Genomic DNA, 27,355 nt, shown 5'->3' on the forward strand with positions numbered 1-27,355 from the left:
CCACATTTTCCCATCCCTTCTCTCCCCTAGTGGCCCCTCATTTCCAACTATGTTCTTCCCTAGATGCACTCCTTCTCTGTTTCCCTTCAGAAAAGAGCAGACCGCCCAGGGATATTAACCCAACATGGCTTAACAAGTTCCAATAAGACTAGGAACCTCCCCTCATAGCAAAGCTGGAGGAGGCAACCCAATTGGAAGAAAAGGTCCCCCAAAGTAGACAACAGAGTCAGAAGCAGCCCCCGCTCTCACTGCTAGGATTCCCACAAGCAAGCAAGCTATATAACCATTACATACATTCGTGTATATATATAGTTTTATCTCTGCCCCATTTGTTTTTGCATCTTAGCATTCTCTCATGAACTCACTGTTTCCCAAACATACCATGGCAGTGTTTCTCAACTGTGCCATTGTGTGTATTATTCCCTCAACCTGAAACATACCTCCCACTCTCATGCCTTTGTTTGCTTGAGATGTTCCTACTCATATTTCAAAACCCACCTCCCATGTCAATTTGTCTTTTAAGCTCTTCCTGATTCCCTTCGGCGATGTTAGTCATTGCTGCCTCTTTATTTCTACAGCTCTGGCACTTAGCTCTTTGATATATTTATCTGTTTACATGTCTGACTCCTCCACTGAAACAGTGACTCCTTAGAAGGGATGTGCAGCGAGCCTGGAGTCAGACTGTCTCGTTTACCAACACCTGCATCAACACACATTAGATATATGAGTTTGAGGCAGCTGCTCGGCTTCTTTAATCCCCAGTTTTCTCACCTATAAAAAGGAACTAATATCCTACTGTTCTCACGGGATCCTTCTAATAACAAAAAAATGGCAACACACACGGAAGGCTCCCATCCAATGCCTGACATATATTAATGAATATTAATAGAAGTGATGATGATGACACTGGTGGAAGATATAGCAGGTCAGTGGGAAGAGAAAGGTGATGCCAAAGAAATCTCATTTATATTTTTAGCTCCTGGACTAATTCCCAGTGTCTGGTACCTAAGAAGTGTCTGATGGTTGCTTATAGAATGAGTGTTTGGTAGTACCTTGAGTGACCTTACAGCAAAGCCCAAATAACTAAAACTAGATCCTTTTCTATATCAGAGTCAACAGCACTGAATTACATTTTGGAATGTCAGAATCTCAAGTGCTGGTTGAGAGAAGGAAGTAAAGTGAGAAAGAGAGGCAGGAAGAGGAGGGGAAATGGGAAGAGTTATTTAGAATTGTAGAAGACTGACCAGGATTTGCTTTTTCATAGTTTTGCCTAAACATCTTGGTTTCTTTATTGTTTTTATTACTAGGCAATAACATAGTATTCTTTTCCCTGGTGTATGGCTTCATGTCTTGAGAGTAGCCACACTATATGTAATAACTTAGGTCCAAGTAAATTCAAAGCCAGCCTCCTTTGAAGTGCTAAGACAGTCTGAAGGCAAAACAACAGCTAGGTCATGTCAAGGAATGGAAGCTATAGGCCCTTGACAATTTGTGATCCTATGGAAGGAGGGAAGAAGGAATGACATAATCTTCACAAGGGACACACATGATGCCTAGAGAAGGACTAGGGCCTTTCAGAATAGATGCTCACATGACCAGCCTAACTATGAAGCATTTGTGCAGATGAATACTCAATGGGCAGAAGAGAATCACTGAGCCAGACCAACTAAGGTGAATTTTCTCTATCTGTTAAGACCATGAATGAACTAAGAGGGAAATAGAGAAAAACAGACTCAAGAACAGGCAGATAAAGAAAGCAATCACATTAATTTCAAAGGAGAACTTTTTAGAAATTACATATTGGATGCTTTCTAGGCCAGTTCTGGCTGATTCCCTGTGGAGCTTAGCACAGGGTAAAAGAAAACAAAAGCAAAAACAAAAACAAACAAAAAATCAAAATAACAACAAGTTCCCTGCTGGTTTTTCTTGAGCCCTCTCCCTTAATGGTAACCTTTTTCAGCATCGGAGTCTACAAGCAAAAGTTTGTTACTGTTGATGTTTATTTCCTTTTGTTACCCAAAGCCCTTAGCACCATGAAGCTCTTAGCTCCTCTTCAGCAGATCAGAGTCATATTTCATCAGGTTAACAAACAGGCAAACAAACTAACTGGCCTGCCTCTTCTCTTCTTTTCTTGACTTTCTTTGGTCCCATGGCTTCTCTCCATCAGCCTGTCACTTGCTGTCTCAACAATAGGAAGAGAGGCAGCTGATACTTCTGAGCAGTTTTCTGTGTCTTCACCTCTCCTTCCTCTTCCTCTTCTTGATGATCATGACCACTAAACCTCACCCAGGAAGTAGAGAGAGCACAGAGTTTGGCTGCTGTCATGGGCAGGGCTGAATCACACAGTGTCTGGTTGCTGGAGTGCAGCATTTAGCATTGCTCTTATCAATGATGACTTTTCTTGGAATACTGGGCCAATCACTTGTGCCTTGTATAGAAGACAGTGTGTTATATAGTATGGACCACACAACCTATGCTGGGACTTCTTCCTTCAAGGAAAAGGCCACAGCATGCTTCACTGATCACAGGACACTGACCAATCATTTTAGGGAAGTAGAAGTATTTACCTACTTAAACAATCTCACGTATCTACAAATCAAAATAAGCAAGTAGAGGCCCTTTCTTTTTTTTTTTTTCCTACACCATCGACAATGAGTTCAAGGTTTTCCCAGATTTTAAGTTATTTTTTTGTCTGAAGATGTCCTTGCTAGTCATACCCTTCACATTAAAAACAAGACTAAACCAAAACAGAAAAAAAAATGTCATATCATCTGAATAATCTTTTTTAGAAATGACCGTTAAATTTCAATCAACTCTCAAACTTACCTAAAGGAAGTTTAAAAACGAAAAGGAAGGAACTTATTCCTACTTTTCACTGGAAGAAATTTCTCATGAAGCAGAAATGTGAAATTCTTGGAAGGCTGCTATAAGAATCCACTCTCTGCGAAACTAGAGACGGGATTGTAAAACATAAGGCACTATGGCTGAGCTGACTTTGTGAAAGATGTGTTCAGTCTTAGGGCTTCTGGGGGATTGTTTTATATTTAGTCGAGAACTGTTGGGTTGAGGCATAATTGATACATAGAAAATTATTGAGCTGATGTGGGAAACAAAATCATAAGAAATCCTTGGGCAATTCTGAAAAGGAGCATTTAATTCTCTGTCACTCAAGAAAAAAGAAGCAGTTCAGCTCTCAAAATGTATCCGCATTATTCAGTCAGACAATAAAATATAATCCCCATTCCAGCTATTAGAATAGAGCTTCGGGCAGCAGTTGGGATTTTGACTTGGTTAAAGCAAATAAAATACTGGAGAAGGAATGAAATCTAACTTGTTGAAACTTGGATTTGCAGAAATATAAGGCAGCTTGGAGGAGATGAATTCAGGTAGAAAATGACCTTTTTATTATGTTCAGGAAGGCATTAGAATGTCAGGAGAATTTCAGGAAAAAGATTTATTACCATAAGCAGAGTTGACAAGCTCTATGTTGGCTAGTCTTCTGAACATAGAAGGGAAAACCCATATTTGGAGAGGTGAATGAGAAAGAATCCCTTTGTCTTCAGTAATCCAGAGAGACTGAATGGAGAGGAAATGTGTGTCCAGGTCTGTTCACAGGCTCTTGGGAGCTTCTAAGTACACTGTTCTTAAGTTTCAACCACAGACTATTTATTCTTTTAGCCTGATAGTCTCTCTCGATGGGCTTTATGAAATTAAGGTTGGATCAAAACCAATGCATATAAGTCCTTACACCTAATGAACTTCTATCTCTGTGGAAGAATTCTCTCTACATTTTTGTGTATGTGTCTATTTCAGTGTGTATGACCATGTGTATGATTGGTCCAGACAATTAGAGAGAGTTTTGAGACTATTAATCATATTTTATTGTAAAACGAAATGCCATGTTTTACCTATTGAAGGCCAGGCTCAAGTTCAGTGACTCATTTGAAACCCAGTCCTATCTCAGATGACAAAGAGGGCTAACCTAATATTAGGGTTTACGTTGCAGAGATGAGGAAATGAAGGCAAGGGAAAGGAAGTGACTCGCCCAGCATCCTCTTCACATTGTGGAGAGACTTTCATGGTACTTATGACTCATGAGCATGAACTACACCCACATGGCTTTGAACACATCCTCTTTTCTTGATGGCTTATTTTTTCTTTACTTTCCTCTTCAGATGCTTAGTGGAACTTCTATGGAGGTTCATCAGTTTCAAATTTGCATTCACCTCTTCTTTGTTTTCTCCTTTTGTGACTATCTTAGCACAGTTTAGATCTTACACAACTATGTGTCCTGTGTGCCTTCCTGGTGTAGAGAATATAACCAATGCTTCTAAGAACTGATTTCTGAGAAGGAGGGTCAATAGTCTCCCTACTAGTCCTGACTCTTAGAAAAGTGGAACAGTAGTAACACAGTCCTGGCTTCTTACATGAGTGCACTCATATGAACAAATGCCTAAAATTTTCCATTGGACCTAATTGCCATGTTCTTGATACTAAATTTCGAAACGAAGGCAGGTTAATTAATAGTAAAAAATAGAAATCATGAGATAAAACCATTACAGGACCTTTGAGACTTGATGATAAATGGTATTCTTTTCTAGTTCCTTCTTTCTTGCAAGAAAACATGTGACACTTGGAAGTTCATTTTAGATTACCATGTGAAACCTCTGTTAGGCAGGAACATTTTATGTTTTATGTCTTTGTCACTTCCTACTCTCCCATCACCTCCTACAGGAACAACCTTCAGGAAGTGTCCTTTGCCTGCAAACTGTGAGGAATGTATTTTTCCTGGATAAATGCCCTCCCTGCCTTTAAGATCTTTCCAGATATTTTCTTCCATCGTGAAATTTCACCGGTCACCTTTTGTTTCCCTCTGTGTTTTTTTTTTCTCTTTTTCTTTCCTGTACTAGTTTATGCATCTGGGGGGAATACATTTTCAAGTTGTTAGAACCAAGTAGACTCAGAATTAGAAAGCCCCATAGTAGAATTTCTTTGCTTGTGTAGGAAATCCTTTTCCAGCACTGACAAGTGAGGAGCTGGGCCGGTGAAAATCCAGACTTTGGACAGAAGACAGATGTGATTTCTGCCTTTTACAAATTGTATGACTTTGGGCAAATTACTTAACCTCTCCACGTTCCAGTCCTTTCATTAGAGAATGACAAAGTCTTTCCCATCTTGTAGGGCCTTTTTGAGGATGAAGTGGAAAAATGCAGACAAAGCACATTGAATAATTCCTTGTCAGTAGTAGCATTAATAGATATTAGCCATTACTGGTAATTTCCCTGATAAACGATCTTTCAGATTCCATCTCAGCATCCTCAATACTGGGGAAGGAGACTTCTGCATTCGTTAGTGAAACAGTACCTTGGGAAGACATATGGTCTAACTGGTGGAAGGCCCTTTGTAATTAGTCAAAACCTTCTTTCCAGCATCTAGTCATTGTCTCTGATGAATACACATGTTGGTGTAACATCTATATCTTATCTATTCCACCTAAGTTTCTCAAATTCTTTAGTGTTTTTTAAGGATTTTGGTATTTTCCCATCTAGTCACCATCTCATTGCCTTACCTATTACCTCTTTAAGATATCCCCCAAATATCTCCCAAATAAGTTCCAACAACCCACTTATTGTTTAATGAGATCAAACCAGAAAGGGTTTGCTTCCTAAAACCTGGCCCTTCCATTCTTTAGCAAATGAACAGAAGCTAGTATCTCAGATTCCTTAGCAAGCTTTTTAAACACTTGGGTTCATGTGTAGCTTGCCAACCACTCATCAAAAAGCCTTGTCTTTTGCTCATGAGTGATTTGCATCAGGTTCAACCTGTTCTGCACATAAGTAAACAAGAGTGCACTCAATAGCAAAGTTTAACTTTTTTTTTCTTTGAAATCCTGCCAAGGAAACTTCTGGAGACAATGTCTTTAGCCAGTCAGTCTCAACCTTTCTCCCTTCTCAGTACACATGAGTGATGATATGCATTTGGAGTATAATTACCCAGAGGCACACCTGTGATGACTTGTGAGTCACAGCAGCCAGTTGTACCTCTATTCTTTGCTCATCTATGAAAATGCACATCAGAAAAGGGAGCAAGTAAATGGTTGACTAAATCCAAGAGGCAACAGAGTGTGAAGCTTTTATATCAGCCTGGATGAATAGCTCCATGATATCAGGATGGAGAAGACCTTCTTATTTGGTACCCAGAAAGAAAGAAATCACAAATAATAAAGTAAGAATTAGAGGCCCCTCAATAACATGGAAACATTATGAAGATGCCATGAGGAAAATGAAAATTTATACTTATTAGCAATCTATATGGTTTACCAAAGGCTAGTCTACCTGCCAGAATCATAAAAACCCCTTGGAAAGTGTTAAGAGGCAATCAGATTAGAAGATTAGATAACAAGGCTTAAAAGCATGTACTTCACAGAAGAACTTGGGTCAAACAAATATCACATGAAAAGAAACCAGGCCGTGGAAAGTTGTGAACCCCATTGAAACAGCATTTGGCACATACAGGAGCTGTAAAAATAAAATGACTAACATTACCAAAAGTGAGCTAAGAGGTGCCGTCATGGTAACTTTGTGCACTTGTGGTGGGAGTGCAGAGTGATAGAACTCCTTTGGAGTACATTCTGGAATCACCTACTCAAATGGAACACATACATGCCCAACATACTAACGAAGAGAAGCCCAAACACTGAACGCACTGGCAGTGGGTGGGTGGTATTTGCCTCACAGATGCACTGTCATGGGAAGGTTTCAGTTTTGTGAATGGCTTCTTCTCCAGGGTCATCTAAGGACCAGTGATTGTTCTGTTTCATGACTTGGTCAGTCTCTTATTTTAGGCGTTCTTCTAATTCTACAAGAACCTCAGGCCTAACTGTAGGCACATCACTGTCACAGAGTACGGAAAGACAAACAAATGCACAGAGAGCACAGGTGTCTAGGAAATCAGGAGCTAGAAGAGTATATTTTTCCATTCACTTTGCATTTCTACTTTATCAACTAGAATGTGGCTATAAGGTCACAAGTGGCTGCAAGGAGACTGGGGGATGTTTTTCTATGGACTTCATCTCTCTCTCTCTCTCTCTCTCTCTCTCTCTCTCTCTGTCTATCTATCTATCTATCTATCTATCTATCTATCTATCTATCTATCTATCTATCTATCTATCTATAGAGAGAAGAATGAGTAGAATGAAGAGTCTCCACCAGAAGCTCTAGCATAGTGACTTTACTCCAAGTGAGGACCCAGTGCTTCTTATGGGGACCATGTGATGTATAGCACCATGGTTTTAGTGACAACAACAATTACCAAGAACAATGCAAGCAATTCAGTTCATCAAAAATGAAAAGAATAAGTGAATTGTGTGCATGTATGTGTGTGTATTATATAGCTAACAATTGAAAAGAAATCTCAGTGATAATCAACAAAGCTGAATTTGCACAGATATTCTAAAAGAAACCAGGCCTATGGCTCCATTTACATAAAGTTAAAAAGGGCAATACTTAAAATATAATACTTAGAGACACCTGTGTGAATGGCAAACTGAAGAAATATAAAGGAATAAAATCACACAAGTCAAAATAACAAGGAGCAGACTTTCAGGAAGACAGGAGGGGCTGGCACAGGGAAAGAATTCAGCTGTACCTTCATTGGTTTATTGTTGAGTGGGTCAAAGTTTGGTGAGAGGTCTGGTGAGATGGCTCAGTGGTTACAGGTTCATGTAGACAAGCCTGATGACCTGAGTTCAATCACCAGGCCCCACATGAGGAAAGGAGAGAACTGACTCCTGCAAGATGTCCTCTGACCTCTGTGCATGCAGGCATGGCATGTTTGTTGCCTAAGTACTTTTTCTCCAAAATTTCACATAAGGAAAATCTAAACCCAATAGGATTACATCTGAGAAAGAGGCCTTAATTAGTTCATGGGCGGAGAACCATCTCAAGAAGGATTAGAGCTTCTGTAAGAGGGGACATGGGAAAGCTCTCTTGGTGTATGAGGAAATAATAACAATGTCGTCTGAAGCTAGTAGGAAGCTTTATCCTAAGGCTGGTCATGTTCACCTCACCAAGACACCCAGTTCTGCAGAAAATAAGGAACTTCAATTGTTTGAAACCACCCATCTGTGGTTTACTTAGACTGAGCAACTCTAACGATGCCAGCTTTGTCAAGATATTCAATCCCTTAAATATACTATAGTTGTACAGCCCTAGAGCAAGGCTGCCTTAACTTCTTTCACGTCATTATTAAGATTCTGAAGACCACAGAGACCCCAAATATTTATCTGTAAAGTGGAAATTTAAACAGAATTGACTTTATGGGGTTATTGTGGGAGTTAAACAAAATAATACATAATCATTTCATACATGTTTATTTAATAGTACAAACTCTAAAAGCTTAAAACATGTACTGATAGAAAAATTTCAGTCAGCAATTGGTTAAGAGTAAAACATGTAGAAATGTAACACATTGCCTGTCCAAATATAGTCTTTCAAAGTTTGCTGCATTTTTGCAAAAGCTAGTTCTGACATGTGGTGGCCTTGGCTTACAATGGACATGCAATAAATCTTAGCTTCCTTTTATTTTAAGGTATTTGGAAACTTTGTCCCTGTTTTCTTTCGATGTATTATTATCCATGAGTCTAGTAATTAAGAGTCAGAGGATGTAATTATGAGGTGGGCTATCCTCACAGAGATAGTCAGTCTCAATAGCACTGTGGATATTTTTTTCTGAAAATGTTGTCTGGATTTCAGACTCTTAAGTGGTCAATGGTTTAAATTAAAATAGTATAAGTTAAATGGAATAACGACACACAAACTTATAGTACTATAATGAAACAATAATCTTTTTTCTCTTTTTTTTCTGTTCTTCATTTGGAGTTGGTTTATATGCTGCACCAGACTACAGAATAAATGCTTAACATGTCTTTGTCTTGCAGCTTAAGTCTGATATTTGGAAATAGCTGAAAACCTCTCAGAGCCAACAGTGTTGAATAATGTATGTGAGCAAGCTGCATAAGACCATTTTTGGTAAAGAAAACATTGCGATGAAATTAATGAGACTTCTTGCCTGGCTTGTAAAGTGTCTCTGAAGGCATTTGCAGATCGGAGTTCCACACATCATAGGGGTAGTATGGATAGCTCTTAAATAATGGGATGGTGCTGAGGAGATGTCAAAGCAGCTAAGAGCACTAGCTGCTCTCCCAGAGGAATCAGGTTCAATTCCCAGCACCCATATGGTAGTTTATTACTGTCTATAATTCCTGTGCCAGACAACCTGACTCACTCTTCTGGTCTTTAAGGCCATTACATGTATATGGTGGACAGATACATATTAAAGCAAACACTCATAAACATAAAATAAAAATAAATAAATAAAATGCTTTGAAATAATGGCCAAAGCTTCATATCATTTCATCAAGTTCTATTGACAACTCATGGCACACTCATTTTAATTACTAAAATATTGAAATAATTCCATGGCCATTACTAATAGCCACACATTTCAATCCCCCTAAATAAGTCCATCCAAATTACCTAGATACTTGCTCCAGATTAATCCATAGGTAATACTTTGTGCTATTGCTAGTGTCTAATCTGATTGTCTATACCAATGCCATTTAGTTTGTTAATTATTTTGAACATCTTCACAGGCTGGCATATTGTATGACAATCAATTTCATGGCCCTGGTAATGCTTGTTTGGACATTAAGCACATTGGTAGTTTGGATAAGATAAACAATTATATCTGTCTGAGATGGCTAAAATAAATAGGGGCTTTTTGAGGATAACCAGTTTCTCCCTCCCCCTCCCCCTCCCCCTCCCTCTCCTCCCTCTCCCCCTCCCCCTCCCTCTCCCCCTCCCTCTCCTCCCTCTCCCTCTCCCCCTCCCTCTCCCTCTCTCTGTGTACTTACATGCTCCATGGGACAGAGTTGAAATATGCTTCCTATCAACAGCCACATGCTTTTTTATTGCAGCATGGGGAGGGAAGAAAGCCTGAAGCATTGTGAAATAATCACAACACATTTATTGATATGAAAGCATCACCAATGAACATTACATGGTCTTCCTAGTTTGATAAAAATTTGAAAAATAAACCTCCAGCTGTTTATAAGATGCACAGCAAAGAATATTCAAATCAACAGATGTAATAATAAGAAAAAAAAAACTTCTCAAATTCACTTGCGTATTTATGGTCCATTCACCTTTACAATTTTCAGCTTTTCTGACTTAGACTAATTTCATTGATATTTTTATTGGTCCCATAGCAGTGCTTGTTTCATATCTGCCACTAAACTCCCACCTTAGTGTCTCTTGCCCATTAGAGTTTTGCTACACACTAAGTGTGATGGGCAGCTATAGATGTGAAGTAGTAACATGTTGAGGTTGAGTCAGTAAACGCACAGAAACATAAACGCTGGTATATATGTGGTTGCTGTGACACTTGTCCCTATCTGTTCCTTACATACACCTGAAATTGTATCTCTTGTCCTTTTCAGGAAAGAAAAAAGGAAAAGAAAATGAAGGCGAAGAAAGCCAAAGCATTGTCCGTGTTCATGAGCCTAACACAGGATTTGGCACAGCATTGTGTCCTGTCAATGACAAATAAAGGGAGAGCTGTTTCAGTATAGAACTCAGTGTCTGGGGTACTCATCACCATTTTGGAGCACTTGGCTGGAGGCCTCATGGCAGCCATGACAAGAGTGGTGTTTGGAGACTGGAGGACTCCATCTCTCCTGCATTCTCACTTTTTAACTTACAAGAACTGAATGGTAAATGATATGCAGCTCTGGGCTCTGTTGTTAAAAAGCTTCCTCGTGTTCTAGAAAAAGCCCCTTATAAAGCTATGAGGGAGAACATTAAAACAGAGAGACCACAGACCATACCCGTAACATCCCACAGTGCTAGGTTTCAAAGTTAGTGTGGACAAGGAGGAGGAAATGGAAACAAAGATAATATTACATTTATAGACAACATTGAAGTAAATTAGAACCTTGCATGACACTGTAATGAAACATGGGCTTGCTGTTCTAAAGAGGATGGCGCATAGACATTCTGGAAGTTGTCAGAATAAAGAGTGACGTCTGCCAAACTCTAACAAACAGGCAAAAAGGTGTGAGGTTTTGAGGGACAGGAATATCATGAAACTGTACCTAATGCCACAAATTACCACAGAAGGCTCTGCCAGAAACATAAACTGTCACAGAAACCACTGTAAACACTAGGAAAATAAGAACAAAAACCATGTTTGCCAAGGTGTCTGCCTAGCAGCAGCCCATCCATCCTTGAACTCACATTATACTTGTTAGCGATCCTCATAGCCAAAGGTAACTATTTCAAAACAGCTTTTCTTCTGGCCCTGGAAGACCTTTGCCTTTCTTTGCTCCATGGCCAACATATTTCTCATCACAGGGTTCATTGCTGACTAAATTGTTATCTTTGGCAATTGTGTTGCTCTTGTATATATATTGATAATGTTGTAAGAAGACCATGTAAGTTGTCACCTTGTGTGTTAGGATACACATTTGGTGCTTAGTCAACAGATGGTTTGGAGTACCAATCCTGTGGAACAAAACTCAAAGCAGAAAGGCTCCCTATCAGTGCACAAGAATTGCTCTAATTGTTATTGTTGCTTAAAAGAAAAGCAAACATTTGTTATCTCTACTTTTGTGGGTCATGGTTTTAGAGTGGCACAGGTGAGCAACTTCTGTTCCCCCATTCTGTCTGAGGCCTGGATGCTTCCTTTCAACTGTGCTTCACACACATAATTGACAGCTTCACAGTGGTTGATGGGAGGAGGACTGGGTTCTTCCCTCTCTTGGTCTTTTCTGCATGCCACTCAAACCTCATGACCTAGCTGTCTTCTCAGTGAGAAACTGGAGAGCTTGAGACGGTGGCTGTGATGCTATTTGTAACAGAGCTGCAGAAATCATAAAGATGCTTCGTTAACACTGAATTGGCAAACAGATAAGCCTTAGTCACCGGAAAGAAAAATGTGTGTAGAAAGGTATGAATTATCAGGAAGAGATTATACTTTGGAGATCACCATGGGAGTGGGCTACACAAATGTCAACAACTTCAGTGTACGTGCTTCTGGGCAGAGCAGTGGCTACACTTTGTCTTTCAAACAGGTTCTAGTCATTATATTTACTAAAAGGATCACATTTAATTCTAACCACAAAATCGGGAGATTATGCCTCTCACTTGTAGGTAAATAAATGAAAGCTTAAAGAGACTAAAGTAATTTAGATTAGGTTACACAATAAAGAAATCATTGAGTTAGGAGTTCAATCCACTGGTGCTATATGGTTCCATTTGAAACAGTCAAACACCACACACACACACACACACACACACACACACACACACACACACACACACACCAAAAATTGGCTCCTGGTTATCATTTAAGTAATAAAAATTACTTAAATTTTGAGGTAAAGACACAGTATCTGTTCTAATAGCTGCTATACTGCTCAAGATGGATCTCCTTTGAGCTCCTGGCAAAGACAACGTTCCAGCCCTTAACCACTGAGCTTGAAATGGTTCCAACAATCAAGCCATGGCTTTGCTTGCTGCAAATTTGATTGAATTCTTAAGGTCTTAAACACCAAGTCACCTATTTGTTATTTAAGCTTATAATGCATTGATGAGATCAATTTCTAGACAGTTTGCTTATGCATTGGATATAATTGTGAGGCCAATTAATTTCTTGCTTTGACCTGAATATTCTCTCTATATAGGAAGTCATTGAGTCAGTTATAATGTTTGAGATAACAATATGGCAATAACACATTTCAGGGTCTGGAAACCAGGAGGATTAATTTTTGTTTGCCTATGTATAACTCTTCCAAGCAAAGAAGAGTTCCTTTCAGTTTAGAAGAGAGGTCAAGGCTGATACCACTCTGATGTCACTTGCTTCCAGAGTGTGCATGAAGAGTTTGTGGACCCTAAGGCTTATGTAATATTGGATGCTCTATGAAGATTATAAAACAGAAGATTATACATAAAATATTTAATGTTGACTTGAGATGACCTCTGCAAATGAGGGGCACAAGGATTAAGTTTTCATAGCTTCACAACACACCCTCTTATGCTATAATTATTGTCAGGTATAGGAATGGAAATATGGTAAATCACTCTAACACTGTAGATTATAGCTTCAGCTTGGAAGAAACACAGCACAACCTCAAAATGGATAGCGCGGTTTAGGCTTCCAAGGAGAACTGGGAGTGTTAGGTAACAGCAAATCATCACAGTCGACAAGGAGCAGAGGCAGGAGAGGATGATTTGACTGAACAGCAACCTCACCTCATAGGCCTTCTTGAATCCCGCTGTATAAAAGGGGATTAGCTGCCTCTCAAACACACTGGAATCTAGTTGTAATGTGGGAGCTTGCCTCCCAAATTTAGCAGAAAACATGGATATAGGCAATGCTCTTTGCAGAAATTCTGTTTTGTTTTTAGTGATCAAGATGTAATACTACCGTAATTCATCAATATGGATGCCAGGTTTTAGGGAGCATCTCTCAGATGACAGCTTTGGTGTGTTGAGTTGCTATTTCTGTTGAAAAAAAAAAAGCTTACTTTCAAAATCTTGGATGCATGCCACCTAAAATACCTCCTTGTTTTCTGTAATGATGTGCAGACCTGGCCCAGAGAGTGTAATTGTGCTAACTGATGGTTGGAGTGGTAGACATGTAAGGTACTCATCAGAATCTGGTTTGGCTCAAAGAGTCAAAATGTTCATCCTACCCTAGTGCTCACTTAACCTTCTGTAGTTGTATCAGATGGACACTGTATTTAGAGCATATTTATCCCCTACTATCATCCAACTCTCCCCAACCCCCCCCCCCCGCAACCCACACATTCTTCCCAACTTCACACAGTCTTGTTTTTTTGCTTTTTCCTTGTAACGAGCCACAGAGTCTAGTCAGTGATGCCTACATACAAATGGGTGTAGTGTAGTGTTTTGACTGGTCATATTTGTGCTTTGAAAATATGTAGAAAGAGGACTCACAGTTGATTACTGGTTTAACTACTCAAAGTAGCAGCTGTATTTTTAAACCATGTATTGACAATATCTATAAAAATAGATCAGCAATAGCTCATGCTCTAAGATCAGCAATTGACAAATAGGACCTCATGAAACTGAAAAACTTCTGTAAGGCAAAGAAGACTCAATAGGACAAAACGGTGACTTACCGAATAAGACAAGATCTTCACTAACCCTATATCTGGTAGAGGGGTTATCCAAATTATACAAAGAACTCAAAAAGTTAGACTGTAGAAAACCAAATAACCCAATTTAAAAAAAAATGGAGTACATAACTGAACAGTAAATTTTCAACAGAGGAATCTCGAATGGCTGAGAAGCACTTAAAGAAATGTTCAACATCCTTAATCATCAGGGAAATGCAAATTGAAATGATCCTGGGATTCCACCTTACATCAATCAAATGGCTAAGATCAAAATCTCAAGTGACAGTCCATGCTGGTGAGGTTGTGGAGAAAGAGCAACACTCCTCCATTGCTGGTGGGATTGCAAACTGCTACAACCACTCTGGAAAGCAATCTGGCACTACCTCAGAAAATTGTAAATAGTTCTACTTGAAGACCCAGCTATACCATTCCTGGGAAAATACCTAAAAGATACTTCACCATAAACCAAGGATACATGTTCCACTATGTCCATAGCAGCTTTATTTGTAATAACCATAAACTGGAAACAACCCAGATGTCCCTCAAACAAGGAATGGATACAGAAAATGTGGTTCATTTACACAATGGAATACTATTCATTCAGATATTATAAATGAGGACATCATGAAATATGCAGGGAAATGTATGGAACTAGAAAATATCATCCTGAGTGAGGTAACCCAGACCCAAAAGGACATGCATAGTATGTACTCATAGATAAGTGGATATTAGACAAAAGTTAAGGGTGCCCATGATACAACTCACAGACTGTAGGAAACTTATCAAGAAGGAAGGCCTGAGTGTGACTACCTGAAACCAACTTATAAGGGGAACAAAATAATCATGGAGGGCAGAGGGAGGGAGAAAACTGGGTGGTGGAAGACTGGAGAGAAGAGGGGCAGGATCAGGTATTGGGAGATACAGAAAAGAAGCCATGAGGGCCATAAGAATAAATTGAAATATGCAATAGAGGGGTCGAGGGGGAGGGGGAATCTCTAGAACCTCTAGAAAGTCCCAGAGAGGCTACCGGGACTCAATCTGAAGACACTACATGCCTAAATGCCATCTGTGGGGAGATGGAACCAGAAGAGACCACATCCAGTAGATAGACATGGCCCCCAGTTAAGGCAGCAACCACCCATCCATCTTCAAAATTTTTAACCCAGAATTATTCCTGTCTAAAGGAAATCCAAGGACAAAATAGAGCAGAGACTGAAAGTAAGGTCACCCAGTGACTGGCCCAACTTGGGATCCATCTCATGTGCACACACTAAATCCTGACACTATTATTCAGACTCTGAGACTCTGAGAGGCTCTAACAGCAACCGACTGAGAAATGCAGATACTTACAGCCAACCATTGGATTGAGGTCAGGGACCAATATGAAAGAAATAGAAGAAGGACTGAAAGAGCTGAAGGGAACTGCAACCTCACAGGAATAGCAAGGCTGTCAACTAACCCGGATGCCTTAGAGCTACCAGAAACTAAATATAAAACCAAGGAGCATACATGGCTGCTTGCTAGCACTGGGCACATTGTAACAGAGGACTGCCTTGTAGGAGAGAATAAGCTTGCTTAATCCTGTGGAAACTTATGCCCTAGAGAAGAGGGATGATACTGAGGGTAAGGTGGGGGTGTGTGACAGGGGTGGGAGCACCCTTTCAGAGGTAGGGTGGGGGGTAGGGAGATAGAGTGAAGAACTTGGGGTGGAGGACCAGAAAGAAAGGCAACTTTTGTAATGTAAATAAATACAATAATTTAGTAAAAAAACAAAACAAAACAAAACAAAACAAAACAAAACAAAACAAAAATATTTTGAAAGACAGGTCATCCTCTTGCAGATTTTCTGGACCCACAAATGTTTTGTTATTCACAATGAGATTACTTTCTAATAAAATTCCTATAAGATGCAAATATTGTAAATTGAAAGTGCCTTTCCTACCTCTAACCTATTGGCCCTCGGTAGCAATCTAGTGCACTCTAGAGTGCCACTTGCTTATTCCCATATTGACAAGGACAATTGGGAACTAAGGGCATGGCTGTTGCCTAGGTATACTGTTTCAAGAGTATATTTGCCTAGCCTGCAAAAAGGTCAAAATTCAAAATATGATGAATATCTTGATATGCTAAATATGTCTCACTTTTGCCAGTAAAATCATAATCAAATCACTGCAAGCTGGAACCTTTTCAGTGTCAAAATTAATATGTATGTGAATATGCCCATTGTTCCTCTCTGGAAAAATTATGGTAGACAACCTGTGTTTTGTAGTTTTGTACATTGTTTACTACATTCTGGTTTCAACTCTGTACTCCAATATAACAGAACTTAATGCTTGAATAATGTTTAAAAAATGACAGCTTCAATCTTGTAATGTATGATGCTTCTATTAATATTAAAAACATGGCTTAAATTAATGGTATTCAGCTATATTTCATAATGTCTTATAAAAGACAATTGTTTTTTATTGCGTGAGGTGTTTATTACTTTAGGTAACCACTATAATAAAAGGGAGCTTTGGCATAATCATACCTGGGGGAAAGTTATGGTGTTTAAAATCTATTTGATGCTATAGTTTTTCTGGCCCCATGTCACATGATGTGATGGCATTTTTATATAAATTCATGGGCCATTTCCCTGATGAAGATGAGACCTAAGAGGTTAAGGAGTCTGTAAACATTCAGCAAATAATAATAAAGTTCACCAAGGTCATTCAGGATCCCAACGTGATTTCATTAATTATCTTTCTTATCAAATCTTCAAGCCCTGAACAATAGGCTGGCCAGTAAGGGAGAAGGAACAATGAGCTCCTGGATAAAAAAGTAATTTCTCTGTCTGTATATAGTCTACCAATTGGGGTCAATTCTATCTAAAGAAAAGAAAAAAGAAGTAAAGAAAAATGAAACAAAAACTAAATATATAAAGACCAGTCAAATATAGCTAATAAATAGAATATTCTGAAATTAATTTTCATTGAAATTCAAATCCCATTAATCCTTCCCTTTCTTTACTTAAAAAAAAAGATTTATTTATTATTATATCTAAGTACACTGTAACTGTCTACAGACACACCAGAAGAGGACATTAGATCTCATTAGAGATGGTTGTGAGCCAACATGTGGTTGCTGGGTTTTGAACTCAGGACCTTTGGAAGAGAAGCCAGTGCTCTTAACTGATGAGCACTCCAGCCCCTTCCCTAACTTTCAAGCTATGATTACAGAAGCCTATTTTTATGAACTAGGAGTAAGGGTGGCAACTTAGTTTAGAAATACTAATTATAATAACTGGTAAAGATAAGCACGTTAGAAAAATATCATACTTTCATTGCTGTGTTTTAATTTTTGAAAAATTGAGCAGAGGTTATTTTGAATTTATTGTTTATTTTTCTTATTTATAGTATTGCGATAAGAAATAAACATTAGGAGGGAAAGAAGAGACGAAGGATGAATTCTAAACCACATAGTATATTCTTAAAATCAGATTCTTTCTCACAAACTCTAATGCGATATTTATTTAAGAACATGCTAGTTGGTTTTCTGTAACTTCAGATACTAATAGTAAAATGTCTATAGACAGAAGATTTTCAAGTATTTATGTGGCATGGATTGCTTAGTGTTTTCTTTTCTTTTTATCCTTGGATAGTTTCTTTATTTACATTTCAAATATTTTCCCCTTTCTAGGTCACCCCTTAGGAAGCCCCCTTTCCCATCCCTCCTCTCCTGCCTCTATGAGGGTGTTCCTCCACCCAGTCACCGACTCCCATCTTCCTGCCCTGTCATTCCCCTACACTGGGGCATGGAATAACCTCAGGACCGAGGGTCTCTCTTCCCACTGATGTCTAACAAGGAAATCTTCTGCCACATATATTCTCAACAATAAAAGAACTTCTTGGAGAATCAGCATCTTGGACCTCAAGCTGTACTACAGAACAATAGTGATAAAAGCTGCATGGTATTGGTATGGTGACAGGCAGGTAAATCAATGGAATAGAATTGAAGACCCAGAAATGAACCCACACACCTACAGTCACTTAATCTTTGACAAAGGAGGTAAAACCATCCAGTGGAAAAAAGACAGCATTTTAAACATATGCTGCTGGTTCAAGAGGTGGTCAACATGTAGAAGAATACAAATTGATCCATTCTTATATCCCTGTACAAAGCTCAAGTCCAAGTGGAAGAAGGACCTCTATATAAAACCAGATACACTGAATCTAAGAGAAGAGAAAGTGGGGAAAAGTCTCGAACACATGGGCATAGGAGAAAAGTTCCTGAATAGAGCACCAATAGCTTCTGATCTAAGGTCAAGAATTGATAAATGGAGCCACATAAACTTGTAAAGCTTGTAAGGCAAAGGACACTGTCAATAGGACAAAACAGCAACCAACAGATTGGGAAAAGATCTTTACCAATCTTATATCCAATAGAAGACTAATATCCAATTTATACAAAGGATTCAACAAGTTAGACTCCAGAGAACCAACTAACCCTATTAAATATGGGGAACAGTCTCTGGATGGTCCTTCCTTCTGTCTCAGCTCCAAACTTTGTCTCTGTAACTCCTTCCGTGGGTATTTTGTTCCCCATTCTAAAGAAGAACGAAGTATCCACACTTTGGTCTTCCTTCTTGAGTTTCAAGTGTTTTGCAAATTGTATCTTGGGCATTCTAAGTTTCTTGACTAATATCCCCTTATCTTTGAGTGCATATCATGTGAGTTCCTTTGTGATTGGGTTACCTCACTCAGCACTGCCCCACCCAGAAATCCATCCCATAATCAGCCACCAAATGCAGACACTATTGCATATGCCAGCAAAATTTTGCTGACAGGACCCTGATATAGCTGTCTCTTGTGAGGCTATGCCAGTGCCTGGCAAATACAGAAGTTGATGCTCACAGTCATTCATTGGATGGAACACAGGGCTCCCAAATGGAGGAGCTAGAGAAAGTAGCCAAGGAGCTAAAGGGGTCTGTAGGAGGAACAACAATATGAACTAACCAGTACCCCCAGAGCTCATGTCTCTAGCTGCATATGTAGCAGAAGATGGCCTAGTTGGCCATCATTGGGAGGAGAGTCCCTTGGTCTTGTGAAGATTATATGCCACAGTACAGGGGAATGCCAGGGCCGGGAAGTGGGAGTGGGTGGGTGGGGGAGCAGGGCGCAGGGAGGGTATAGGGGACTTTCAGGATAGCATTTGAAATGTAAATGAAGAAAATATCTAATAAAAAATTGTTTAAAATTTTAAAAAATTGAAAAACAGAGCTAAACAGAGAATTCTCAACTGAGGAATCTCGAAGGGCTCAGAAACACCTAAAGAAATGTTCAACATCCTTAATCATCAGCGAAATGAATATCCAAAGGACCCTAAGATTCCATCTCACACCAGTCAGAATTGGTAAGATGAAAAACTCAGGAAACAGCAGATGCTGGCTAGGATGTGGAGAAAGAGAAACACTCCTCCATTGCTGGTGGGATTGCAGGCTGGATTGCATAATATTATTAGTTTACCTGTACATATTTTCATTATGTTTCACCTTCAGACATGGATATATATCCGTATATGATTGAATGAGTCAGATCTGATAGATATTCATATTCCTAATTTGCAAATAGAGTATTTTATAACTATATTTATCTGCTCATAACATATAATTCATCTTTCTTTACTTCATCCCATTGCTGTATCTTATTCTCAACTTTAATTAATTCCTTTTTTACTTAATTATTAGTTGCATTGTTGTATAGACAACTGTATATCATTTAAATTCTTGAATAAGGCTATAATACTTCAAACTACAGGACATTTATATGGGGCAATGGATATTTTTGTAAAATATTTTTCTCTGATCTTCATAGTTAATTTTGGTGAATAAAGTAATGAAGATTTAAAAAAAAAGAGAAAGTATAGCATCTTCCTAATTCATGCTGATGTATGTAGTTTAATGCAGTAGAAAATATGCACATATAATAATTCATTAAGAATATTTTAAGTAGAAAATTTAAGTTCAAAATAATAGTAATTTGACATTTTCATTTTATAAAATAAATAAAAAATGTATATGGTAAGAATAATTTCAGACTAATTTATTGAATTGTTTTGTTTTTGTTTTTGTTTTAGTATTTTAGAAATCACAAATAATGATCCCTTTACTAAAAGGTAAAAATGGAGGAATACATATGTCAAACATGATTTTGATAGCTGTGTGATACTTTGCACATTTTAAAATCAAGTCATTAGTTCATTTCTCAAAGTCTCTTTCCCAAGCAGTTCAACAGATGTTTAGTAGTCAGTTTTAAATGGAGATGCATATTAAAGCACTTTAAATTATTAATATGCAATGCACTTTATTTGAATATGGAAAAAACTAGATAGGGTGAGTTTCTTTGAAAATAAGGCTGTTAAAATGTCTAAGGCATTCAACAAGGTTGAGAGGGAGGTCTACTTATCTGACAGATATATATCTAAGTACTTTTAAAATTTTTCTCAGATTGTATTTTAATTAAAACACTTGTACCTTCCCTTTTCTCCCTTTAAACTCTCCCACACATCCCTCCCCATTCTCTTTAAAATTCGTGGCCCCCATTTTATCAGTCTTTTTTGCATGCATATATGAATTTGTATATACATATATATTCCAAAATATAACCAACTTAATTTATATAATGCTACTTGCATGTATGTTTTCAGGACAAAACATCTGATAGTGGACAACCAGTTGATGTGCTTTTCCTGAGGAAGGCCACCTCTACCACCCACAGCTCTACTCAATTACCTGTAGCTCTTGTGGAAGGTTGAAGACGCACATTTTTCCCTACCTCATTTGGCACGTTCAATGGTCTCATCCTTATTCAGATCCGGTTTGAGCAGTCTGGTTGGGGAGCCATTGTGGGTATAAATTCTGACATTATTGGAGATACTATCTGGATACTCTGGCTCTTACAATCTTTCCACCCCCTCTTCCTCAACATTCCCTGAGCCTTAAGTGTGAGGGTGTTTTGTAGATGCATTCATTGATACTAAGTTCCATAACTGTGCATACTTCATGTGTTCTTTCTTTCACATAGGAGTACTGCAGGATAGAAACTGTAGTGTTCTCAGTTCAGAGATAACTAAAATAAAGTCATGTATTCGTCACTTTTTTCATTGCTGAGATAAAATCAAGTTAAGGAAGAGTTTGTTTTGACTTAGAACTTACAGTTCACCACGGTTTGAAAGTCACGGCAGTAGAATCTCAAGACAGCTGGTCTTACTGTATATTGTCAGTCATGGGTAAGGAAGAGCTAACTCTCTTGTGTTTATTAAGTCTAGGACTCCAACTCATGGGACAATACAGCCTTCATTTAGGATGTATCTTACAACCTGAATTAGCCTAATCTGGATAATACTGCATAGAAATGCTCAGAGATTTGTTTCAGTGATCATTCTAAATCCTAACAAGTTGACAATCAGACTTAGTCATCAGAGGTCCTGAAAAATATATTTCAAGCATCATACTGTAGGTATAAGGGATGATTAAGTTCAAGATTTTTTTCCCCTGCAAATGCCTCCCTACTTTAGCTTACTCCCAATGTCTCCTTCTGAAATATGTTTAACCTGCTGATGGTGCGTAACCTTTTATCTTTCTTCAGAAGGTGTTGGTCACGCCTAGTGTGGAGTTCTCCACTGAGAATGCTCACAAGGGGTGGACTTCTCCAGACCTAACTCACATATTGAGCTATGTGTCATAGCTTTCACTTGCTTATTAAACTGTTGGCAAGGGTTGGTTTCTTACCTTTGATCTGAGTTGTTATTTCCCACCACACCAAATCCATTAAGAACCTTATTTCTATAATTGCAGGGCAGAACTGAATGAAAGGCAAGTGGGAAAGAGAAGAAGGAAAATGACATAAAAGGGTATTTTTCCCTACATTGTTTACTGCTTCACAAGAAAACTAATTTGGTTGCACAAAGCATATAACCTGTCTTCTACAGAAGTTATGTGGGAAAAGTACACCTTAGAAAACTCATTATATGAATAAGAATAGTCAGAAGTTTGTTTCTCCCAATCTTCTGTCTTTTGCTCAAGTTTAGTCGTGGCCTGTAATTTTTCTCCAGTCACAGTACACTATGTCCTCTGGTTCACAAAGTAGTAGAAGAGAGCATTATTTAATATTTTGATGTTTTGCTTATTTTTTTTACTAAGTTGTATTACTGAGTATATAATTTGGACTTTGAAAATATTCTTTTAAAGATGTACATTTTAGTGATTAGGGTTTGTAATTTTAGAAGTTTTGTTACTGAAACAAGATCTTACTTTCTTACCCTATCCCAAACTTGCTATGCTGGTCTATATTGACAAACAGGTGAATTCTTCATACCAGAACTCATTTGAAGAGGAAATTTTACATTTCACCCACCTGATGAGAATATCAACTCTCACTAGGATGAAAAGCAAGCCTACTACACTGAACCATTTTCATTTATCCATTTACTCATCCAGTCCCTCACTCCATCAACACTCATCTTGGTTTCAGTAAATGTTTTAGGAGATGGCTCCAAAAGCAACAGGGTGAAATTGGTATAAAAATAAAACAACTTCTGTAATTCCTTTTAATTATTTTTCCAGGAATTGTATTGTTTCGTGTAATTAGAATATTTGAAAAATGTCCACTACACTTAACAGAAAACTGACATGCCATGATAAGTCATTTATTTTCACAAAAGTTACAGATTTATAGGTGAATATCAAGAACAGTGTCTATGGGCATGTCTTATTTATAAACTGTATCATAACCTTTCAATTTTTTGAACAAAACCAATATTCAACTAGAGGCACAATAATAGGATGCTTTTGCTACTCTTTGAACTTTTCTTTATATATACTATGACCTTACTTTACAATGTATATTATATTTTGTTGTGTCTTAACTCATAGAATATGGTTATTGCTCATAGTATGAAGGCTGTGGCTTCCAATATCAATGTCAGGTCCAGAGTCTGAGGATTGCATCATCTTTGGTTCAGGATGGGATCTGATCACCATGTTATCAAAGAGGGCAAAAATCAGACCAACACAATATAAAGCTTCTTTTATAAGGCAGTAATCCATTCATGAAGTTGGCCATTTCAACATGGAGATAGTATACCTTCTGAAGCCATTTATGCTTAATACTAGTATAGTGAGAACTAAGTTTTAACATGATTTGGGGGAGATGGTCATACCAACAGAATTTAACTATTTCTCCCATCAATATGTTAACCAAGGGTGATTTTTCTTAGATTCTGAGATCAAAAGATCTTAGGAGTTTTCAGGTGGTTTGGCCAAAACTAGTTTAACTATTTCTTGCATTCTTCTATTTATAACTATTTATTCATTTTTAACTGAACATTTTCTCATGACCTCAAGTAAAAAACATATACATAGACAATATGATCATATAATATTTATTACTTTCAAGGTGGATAATGATATAATACTCTAAAAAAAAACCTATGTGGTTAATGATCTCTGAATATTCCTTCAGCTACACAGAGCTGGTTGAAATACTTTATATAAAGTCTAAGTCCCAACTGTAGAAAGTAGATTACTATAATTGTGTAGGAAGAAAAGGATTTTGAAACAGAAGTTGCTTCTTTCCTGCAGCACATAATTACTAAACCTAAGCCCCAGTTGTTCTGTATAGGTATTGAGGACATGGTATATTGGATAAAGAACAGATGCAGAATTGAATGAGTGACTGAGACCATATGTTAAGAGGAAATTCAAAATGAGCAGGTAGATATTGTTTAGAATTGTTGATGTGTTGAAAAATATCCAAAAACATCCTTAGATTGTCTAAACAAAAGAACTATGAACTGCATATTGTAATGAAATTAAAAAGAATCTCTCATGCAAGTTAAGGTCTCTGGCTCATTACATTTGAAGGCCAGTCAATAATTCTACATGTCTATGATTGCTAATTATGCTTTTTATCAATTGACACAAGCTAGGGTTATCTTGGAAGAATGAAATCAACTGAGAAAATGCCCCATCAGATTGACCAGCAGGCAGGCCTCTGGGAGTTTTCTTGATCAATGATTGATGGGGCATACTGTACCTTTCCTGGGTAGAATGCCCTGGATTATATAAGAAAGAAAACACAGACAAAAAGCCAGTAAGTAGAATTTCTTATGGTCTCTTGTTTAGTTCCTGTCTCCATGTTCCTGACTTGAGTGTCTTCTCTGACTTCCCCTTGTGATGGGAACTAAGCTGTAAAGTTAAGTAAGCAATTTCCTTCCCCACATTGCTTTTCTCTTCTCGGTGTCTTTATTATAGCAATAGAAATCAAGTTAATTGGAGACCCTGTGCTCCATCCAATGGATGCCCAGGGAGCTGAAGGGGTTTGCAGCCCTGTAGAAGGAACAACAGTGTGAACTAACCTGTATCTGCAGAGCTCCCTGAGACTAAACCAAAGAAAACACATGGTAGGACTCATGGCTCCAGCTGCATATGTAGCAGAGAATGGCCTAGTCAGTTATCAATGGGAGGAGAGGCCCTAGGTCCTGTAAAGGTTCTATGCCTCAGTATAGGGGAAGGCCAGGATCAGGAAGTGGGAGTGGGTGGGTTGATGAGCAGGGGGAAGCAGGAGGGGATGGGGGTTTTTGGAGGGGAAACTAGGAAAGGGGATAACATTTGAAATGTAAATAAAGAAAATATCTAATGAAAAATAAAATAAAATAAAATAAAATGAAATAAAATAAAATAAAAAAAGAAAAGAAATCAAGACAGATATTGTTGAGAGTTGCTATGATAGAACTGACCATGTTTGGGAGAAGATTGTGAGAAAAGTTTAAACTTTAGGTTGGAAAAGTGGTTGAGTGTTCAGAGCTTAAAGAACTCTTGGGAACATGGAAAGATTATACTGAGACGGGGGCAGTTGATGGAGGCCTGGCTTGTGATATTTCAGAGGGAAGTTTGAAAGCCCCTCAAAGACTATCAGAGTTATTTTATGATACTTTGAGTTAAGGATATGCGGTTTCTGGTCAGCTCAAGCTGAAGAATCAGATCTGTACTATTAGAGTCATTTGTATTGAATTAAGAGTATATGGTTTCTGGTCAGCTCGAGCTGAAGAACCAGATGTAATTCAGAAATGTCCAGCACCATTGAAGTGAAACTTTTGCTTTGCTGGGACAGTTGATGCTGGTTAGCTCGAGGTGGAAAACCAGCTGTGGTAGAGAACAGACTGGCATTACTGAAGCCAATTCTTCTGGGAAGTTTTTCCACAGGGTAAGCAAACAGAAGCTATGGGACAGTTGAGACAAGGCTGCATTTCAAGCTAGTTGCTGAACTTGGTAATGTCAGAATCCCTCACATGTTGCTGGTTTTGGCAGCATGAAGCTGTAGGTTTAAGGTGTCATGGGGGATTAGTTGTATTTGGCACTATGAGAAGTCAGGAGAGGCCACTCATTGTGAAGGTGCAGCATGTACTGCAGGAGAAAATTCTAGGACTAAAGAGATGACGGCGAGCACAAAAACTTTGCATCATGTTTCAGGGGTAGAGTCCTAGTGGAAAGCTAGGGAGGGGGTGGTGGTTAAAGTACAGCCCAGGTACAGTGTAGACTCTAGTATCCTGGGGATGCCAGGACCAAGAGATGACTACCAAGGACAACAGGAGGCATGGAGTGGAGCTGGCTTGAAACTGAGGCAAGCTGCGTGTGCTTCAAATACCACAGCCCAGGAGGTGGAACTTCCCAAGCCCTATGGAGCCCGGAGCATCATAGGAGAATCTAAGATGGCAGACAGTGAGATTTCAGTTAGAGCTTGGTTTTGCTTTGCTTTGCTTTCACAAGTTACGCTTGGTTCATTATTTATAATAAGAAAACTTAAACTTTTTTTGTGTTTTACAAGGAGCCATAGTTAAGGGATTTGGACTTTTAGAGAGAATTTGGATATTTTAAAGAGAATGAACAGGTAAAGTATTGATCATTTAAAAAAATTATGGGACTTGTAAAATTTGGAATGATCTTAATATCATGATCTTGATAATTACATGAGATTTTGGGAATCATTCAGAAAGGAAAAGTTACTGATTTAATACTGTTTACATTTGTGAGTCAAGTTGCCAAATCCTCAAAGGTGTTGTTTAGTTTTTTGTCACTTTTATATATAATAGAGACATCTGGAAAGGAGGGACCCTAAGCTTGGCCTTTATACAGTCCTCTACTGCATTTTCCTTATTAACAACTAATAACAGAGGACTCAGCACACCATGGAATATATCACTTCTGGGGAGATAGTCTTGGGTTTTGTAAGAATGTAGGCTGATGAAGCCAAGGGGAGAAACCAGTCTTCAGTGTTCCTTCAGGGCCTTTGCTTTACTTCTGCTCCAAGATTCCTCTCTCAAGTCCATGCCCAAACTTCCCTTCAGGATGGAGTATATGCTGTGAGGTGAACTAAACTCTCTTCTCCCCCAAGTTGCTTTCAGTCCTGATGTCTTTATCATACAAATGGAAATCAACCAAGATACTAATTATTTATCACGACTCAGAAAGTAAATTTATCCATGCATTTTTTTTCCTAAGACAATAAAGCAAAAGATGTGTAGCTCTGGAAAGATAGCCAATGAGAAAGCTCATCACAAACTCGTCTACACAACAAGTGTCTTAGGCTCGGAAAAAAACAAAAATGCATGAAATAATCAATGTGAGAGATTGAGTCCATTTTTTTCCTGAATCACAAACAAAATCAGATAATAGGTGTTTTCTTCACCTTGGGCAACAAAGTAGCAGCAATGGCATTTCCCGTTTTGCAGAGAGAAAGAATAAAATACATTTAGAAGAAAGATGAGACAGAGGCATTGGGATAGCCAGCCTCCTACATCGGGGTGTGTTTCATGTTTTCTAATTTTACTCTGATGAGTTATTTTGTGTTATAAATTACTAGTTATTTTTATCAAAACAATGTATAGCTCTCACTCATATATGTTCACCTTTAATTAAAATTCTTTTATATTGATGATAATCTACCTTGATTAATCATAATAAATGAATGAAGCTCTCATACATCATTCCCTGTTTTCATATGCGTATTGCTAGGAACCAGAGCAAAAAATAAAAGTATGTATTATCCTAAATTTCCCCATTGAAACAATGTCTCAGTGAAATCCATAGATACAATTCTATAATTTTGTTTTGCTATA

The sequence above is a fragment of the Mus musculus genome, chromosome 16, assembly GCF_000001635.26.
Source record: "Mus musculus strain C57BL/6J chromosome 16, GRCm38.p6 C57BL/6J".
NCBI classification, from domain to species: Eukaryota; Metazoa; Chordata; class Mammalia; order Rodentia; family Muridae; genus Mus; species Mus musculus.